This window comes from Puntigrus tetrazona, chromosome 6 (assembly GCF_018831695.1).
Source record: "Puntigrus tetrazona isolate hp1 chromosome 6, ASM1883169v1, whole genome shotgun sequence".
Lineage (NCBI taxonomy): Eukaryota > Metazoa > Chordata > Actinopteri > Cypriniformes > Cyprinidae > Puntigrus > Puntigrus tetrazona.
The window spans coordinates 20,247,470-20,254,353 of NC_056704.1; the positions used below are offsets into that span (position 1 = coordinate 20,247,470).

A 6,884-nucleotide genomic window follows, 5' to 3' on the forward strand; every position below is an offset into this window, starting at 1 on the left:
ATAATTTTACTATAAATTGGGTGCAATTGATCTCACTGTTTTATTTGTTTGCATAGGGCAAATTGCCCTTTGGTCACTTGTGCTGCTGGCTATTGAGAGGTACATTGTGGTCTGCAAGCCTATGGGTAGTTTTAAATTCTCAACCAGCCATGCTTTGACGGGAATTGGATTTACATGGATAATGGCTATGTCTTGTGCAGCTCCACCTTTGTTGGGTGGTCCAGGTCGTGGACTAATAATACACTAACTTTTTAGTTTGTGGCAGTAAAGAACACTTTCCACAGCTGAACACACTGAAATTTGTACTTTTTATTATGCTTTCTAGATTTTAAATGAAAACATTTTATTTTCTTTAAAATACACAATTTTTTAATGTTAATTTTTAATTAAGAGAAAAGCAATCTCAGTCTCAATCTCCTAGCATCAGGTGCATTTCTTCAACAGATATATTCCTGAGGGAATGCAGTGCTCATGTGGACCAGACTACTACACCCTGAATCCTGAATACAGCAATGAATCATATGTCATCTACATGTTCGTCTGCCATTTTATATTGCCAGTCACTGTAATCTTTCTTCACCTATGGACGGGGTTTAGTGCACAGTCATATGGCATGAAATGTCATCTTAAAAAATTCAAAAACTGTTTGAATACTATATATAAAATGACAATGACAATGCTTATTTCTGCTCTCTTAGGCTGCAGCTCAACAGCAGGACTCAGCATCTACCCAGAAAGCCGAGAGGGAAGTGACAAGAATGGTCATCCTGATGGTTTTGCTCCTGGTGGCTTGGACCCTTATGCCACTGTTGCTGCCTGGATCTTCTTCTTGAACCGGGGAGCTGCTTTCAGTGCCCAGTTCATGGCTATTCCTGCCTTCTTTTCAAAGACCTCATCCATATTTAACCCTATCATTTATGTGCTGCTAAACAAAACAGGTAAATCATATATCAGATTTGCAAAAATAAAAATCATATACTATCTAATTTCTTCAGATATGTACTAAAATGAAACATTGTTCTTTATAGTTCCGGAGCTGCATGCTGACCACTCTTTTCTGTGGAAAGAATCCTCTTGGCGATGATGAGGGTCCTCAACTGTGTGTCCACCTCAGCAAGACGGAGGTGTCCTCTGTATCTCCAGCACAGACTTTTGAACTTCCTACATTATTATGCTTGTTTTAGTCATTAACCAGTATGAACATCTTAAAAAGAAAGAAAGAAGGAAAACATTCAGATTAGTTAATGCATCTCATATTTTTGTGTTCACTATGACTATTAAACTGGAGAATTTTTTGGGATTAATGGGTTATCAGTGAACTTTTTTTTTTTTTTAATCAACCCCGAGGCTAGTATTTATATCTTTTGGCCTGAATTGTTTATATATTTTGTACATAATGAATGAAAAAAATGGATAGAAATAAATATCAGCATTAATAGTGAAATAACATCTGCTATTTATGAACTGATTTAATCAATGTACAGTATAATACTGAAACACTAAACGGTTTACCTTCATAGTAAGCATTAATAGTATACCTTTGTGCAAACCCTATTTTTAAATCAAGATGACAATATATGTGCATCATTAATGTGACCTTTATGATGTTAATACAAACAATATTGGCCAGACACGCAAGAGCAGCCAAAACAGATTCATCTCCAAGAACGCTTTCTCAAAGTCAGAGCGCAACAATAATGGCACTAGAAATTGGCAGAATGGCAGGCCACACAAAATGGCATTGGAACTGAATATCCATGATCATGTTCATCCATGACAATGTTGCAGGAAATTAAGTGTTCCTAACTAAAAAGCTAGAGGTGGCAGTGGCAAGGAACCTAAACTCCATCTGTGACAGAAATTGAGAAAAAGCCTGAGCCCTTCTCTGGTTTGTTCCATGCTGCAGCACAGCCAGATTGCAGAGGACTCATCTGGCTCTCGTGGTCTTCCCTTGGCTGCAGACAAGGTTTCCAAACTTTTAATTTTCAATCGGGTTCAGTACACTATGTGACTACAGAAGAGCTCACAAGTTTTAAATAGGAAAATATCTAAACTTTTGGTCATTTTTAAACAAGATGCTTCTGGTCTAATCAGATTCTATGCTAATCTATGCTAAAAGTGCTATCGCTTAGACTCAAGAGATCAGCTGAATGGATTCAAAAAACTGTAAAAAGTTGAAAATGGGCATATTTTCCAAAAATATTTTAGTTTTTTGAAAGACTAAATAAATACATCTCATGGTGAAAGGGATGTCAGCGGGTTTGCAGCTGGTCTGGTTCTCGCTATCTTGTTGAGGATCTGTGCCAATGGCAGTGTTTGAAGGTTACTTTGGAAATGTAATAGGCTACAGATTATGTTACCCTGTTCAAAATGTAATTGTATCGTTAAATATTCATTAAATTTGATTGCTTTTAAATTTCTTATATTTTGAACCAATAATAATTTTGAAACATTTAAATCAGGCCGGGTTAACCTCATAGTAGCACTCAACACTTTCTGTCAGACTTCAAAATCCTTCACTCCTTCAATTAACATTATAATAAGTAAGTGATTAATGCACATCTTTATTTTGCAAAACCCACTGGCTGCATGTAAATCATGACTAGACTGACATCGCACAGCAAACCATTATCATTAGCATTATCCGTCATGAGTAAATATAAAATCTTTTTGTAGGCCTACAGTTATGACATCCTTTTATGAATAAACACTAAATCTGATGTTTCACCAATGCATAACATACTCAAATATATTTTCAGATACAGCAATTTCTGTCAGCACATGTCACAATGTGAACAAACAGTGCAATTGAACATGGTCAAATTTCACGTGTCACATAAAAAAAAACTGCGGACTAACTGTGCGTGATGACACGGTCAAACTCCTCATGCGTTTGGTTTAAAGGATTTGGCCCCGTCTGCCTCCCATAGGCTTCCCATCTTCCGTCGGGGTAGTAGGTTGTGTTTGTATTTTTTGTCTCGTTGTTGCAGATGTTTTATGTGTACGCTTTTCTTCATTTCACACTTTCAGAAAACTGTTTCTTGGATTACAACGTTCTGTCTTCTGTGTTCGCGGGTGATTTTCTCCACTGGCGTTTGTAGCGCAGTTGCTGCTGTGGGATTCTGATCGTCGCGTCTTTGTGGAGTATTACCCTGTTTATGCCGTCTTTACAGCTTATTTCGTTTGGATTTTGAGTCGGACATAGTATTACTCCATCTGATTTACATGTTTCTGAATTTGTGTCGTGTCTGAAGTTCATAAAGGCTTTGTTGTTTTGATCCTGTTGATTACTGTTGCTTGTATTGCGTACTTTTATTGCCTGCCTGTATGTTCCTTTTTTACTCCAAAATAAAAATAAAAGGAAATGAAATGAAGTTTTGCTATTTTATAGATATGTTACATTGGTTTCACTTTTCGATTGATCAGGATTACCAAACAAGTAAGATTTGTTTACGAATAGGGCTGGTAAGTGGGCGACGTGCACCAATGCAGAACAAAAATGTTAAGGGTACCGAAGGGGGCTTTTGTCATTCTTAAGGAGTGCTAATTAAATTAGGCACAAGTAAGTAACCAGCACAGATACGCATAGCCCATAAACGACATCAATTCTTCCTAACCCAACTCAGACCATAGCCTTTCTACTGCTCTGTGCTAGTCTGCGCACTCTTGCACAAAATGAATACAATTAATGAAAAACGGACAAATAGTGTGTTCCATAATGAGAGCTATAACGACAACTTCAAAGTCATCCGAGGATGGAGTTGGTTGAGAGAATGTTTAGAGTGTGCATGATTAAGAGTGTTTTAATTCGTTTCGTCTATTATGGGCCATACACAATTTGCATAATTCCAGTAGTTATTTCATAGCTCTGAGAATGCTATTCTACAATTTGAAAAATAACCAGAATAAACAGATCAGTATTAAAATGCATTACGACGTGGCAGCTGTGGTAAAGAAGGCTGCATTCAGGTGCATGTTCCATTGCACAAAGTGAATCACTTTAATCTCTTATGGACTGTATGAATTTATTTAAAGTAATGTATTTACCATGTTGCATTTTTAAACTTTCAATTACTTTCCGATCTTTCTACTATGATTGGGTAAGGATTTTTAGGAATCATAGAAAAGACTGCACTACCAAATTCTGTCATTATTTTACTCACCTTGACCGGTCTTTTTAAAACCGGTATAATTTTCTCTGCGGAACTATGACATTGCTTGTTTTCAGTACAACCGATCCACAAAAGTGTAGAACTATAACGGGTGTCCTGGTTAACACGTTTCTCCGGGACGCAGCACAAGTCCGAGTTCCTAGGCGCACCGTCGTCTTCGTAGCCTTTCTACCACTTCCTGTTCGTTATCTATTATAATTACTACGACAGAAACTATTACAATTACGTTTTTTTAATATATATATATTTTATAAAGTATAGTAGTATCTTAACAAATGATTCTTGCTAAATATTTTCATGTAACTGAAGAGCAGACCGCCTACAATCGCCATCGTTCCGCATCATTTTTTTTATACAAATCACAAACACATTTATTATGCTAATTATTTATTTGCTGCAAATGGTAGCGAGATTACAGCTGTGACGGACAGAACACTAATAATCAAATATAATGAACATCAGTGTTGTGTTTTATCATGATTACTATTTGACTATCAGCTATCTTAATTGCATAACATCCTCGAAATAAATTCAGCTTTGTTTATACTCACATTGTACTGGCAATCACAATTGTGGCCTAATTTTCTGAACCAAAAAGTCAAAAGAACTTCTCAAGATCCAAAGCTCTACCGGTAATTAGCCTGAAACTGATTATGTCTGCTCTTATCATTCAAATCCCACACTGTAACACCCTCCCTATCTTATGCTCCTGGATTTATCCCTTTATAAGGAACCTCAGAGGGATATATAAACACCCTGAAGCATCATTGCAAATAAAGAGCAGGTGAAGAGCAGCCACTCAACTGTACTGCAGCAGCAGATTACATCCTTTTTTTTCCTCAAGGATCACTGGTAGGCAAAGATGAACGGCACTGAGGGAAACAACTTCTATGTCCCCTTGTCCAACAGGACAGGGCTAGTGAGGAGTCCTTATGAGTATCCGCAGTATTATCTCGCTGAACCGTGGCAGTTTAAAAATTCTTGCAGTCTACATATTCTTCCTCATGAGCTTGGGTCTACCCATCAATGTCCTTACATTGGTGGTTACAGCTCAACACAAAAAGCTTAGGCAACCTCTCAACTTCATTTTGGTCAACCTGGCTGTAGCTGGAACCATCATGGTTTGTTTTGGATTCACGGTCACTTTCTACACAGCAATTAATGGCTACTTTGTTCTGGGACCAAATGGCTGCGCGATTGAAGGCTTCATGGCCACACTTGGAGGTGAGAGGGAAATTGTGACATTTCTTTTTATTATTATTATATGCTGTGAGGAATTCTTTAGCTGAATGTCAGTATCTGTGATATGAGAAAACCTTGCTTAGGTGTTAATTTCATTATTTGCTACACAGGTGAAGTTGCCCTTTGGTCACTTGTGGTGCTGGCCATTGAAAGATACATTGTTGTCTGCAAACCAATGGGTAGCTTCAAATTCTCTCCAGCCATGCTTTTGCAGGAATTGCATTTACATGGGTAATGGCCATGGCATGTGCGGCTCCCCCTTTGGTTGGGTGGTCCAGGTTGGTCTAATAAGACATTCTGCTTTCCAGTGCAGTGATTATAACAAACATTTCAGTTGAACTTTAAATATATTTGAAAGCAACAAGATAGGTTTATCAACACATAGGAATACTTTGTAACTTGTAAGATTATTTTTTTAAACTGAATTATTGTATTAAATCTAATTATTTTCAAATGACTAAGTGCAACAGGCTGCAATCATTATGAGTACTCAGACTGAAAATGTCTGAATATCAGGTGCATTTCTTCAACAGATATATTCCTGAGGGAATGCAGTGCTCATGTGACCAGACTACTACACCCTGAATCCTGAATACAACAATGAATCATATGTCATCTACATGTTCGTCTGCCATTTTATATTGCCAGTCACTGTAATCTTTTTTCACCTATGGACGGCTTGTGTGTACAGTCAAGGCGGTATGAAATGTTAATAAAAAATTAAAGGAATTCTGTTACTGGAATACTATGTTGAAATTATATCACCCTCGGTTATTTCACTCTCTTAGGCTGCAGCTCAACAGCAGGACTCAGCATCTACCCAGAAAGCCGAGAGGGAAGTGACAAGAATGGTCATCCTGATGGTTTTGGGTTTCCTGGTGGCTTGGACCCCTTATGCCACTGTTGCCGCCTGGATCTTCTTTAATAAGGAGCAGCTTTCAGTGCCCAGTTCATGGCTATTCCTGCCTTCTTTCAAAGAGCTCAGCCTTATATAACCCTGTCATCTATGTGCTGCTAAACAAACAGGTTAAACATTTAGCAGACTCGTCCTACATATTCCAGATATCCCTTTTATTTATACTTTTTCTTCTTCTTCTGTCTTGATGTAATAAACCTACTAAATTAAACTTTGTTCTTTACAGTTCCGTAACTGCATGCTGACCACTCTTTCTGTGGAAAGAATCCTCTTGGCGATGATGAGTCCTCAACTGTGTCCACCAGCAAGACGGAGGTGTCCTCTGTATCTCCAGCATAGACTTTTGGATCTCTCACAGATTATGTTCTTTTAGTCATTGACAAATTTGGGCATCTGAAAAAAAAAAAAAAAAAAAAAAGACAGTTGGATTAGTTTTGATTGTGTTCACTATCACCGTTAACTCTGTGAACACAGAAGACATGCATACTTGATTTGTGCAAACTTTAAAAGTATTTATTGGGTGATCAGTGAACATTGAAATTGTGGTTTTATTT

At 37.6% G+C, this 6,884-nt stretch overlaps 2 pseudogenes; both read left to right on the forward strand.

The window, feature by feature from the left end:
* Window positions 1-61: 61 nt before the first annotated feature.
* LOC122347300 lies at window positions 62-1,184 on the forward strand (annotated as a pseudogene).
* A 3,850-nt stretch (window positions 1,185-5,034) lies between these two features.
* LOC122346789 lies at window positions 5,035-6,669 on the forward strand (annotated as a pseudogene).
* Window positions 6,670-6,884: the final 215 nt, after the last annotated feature.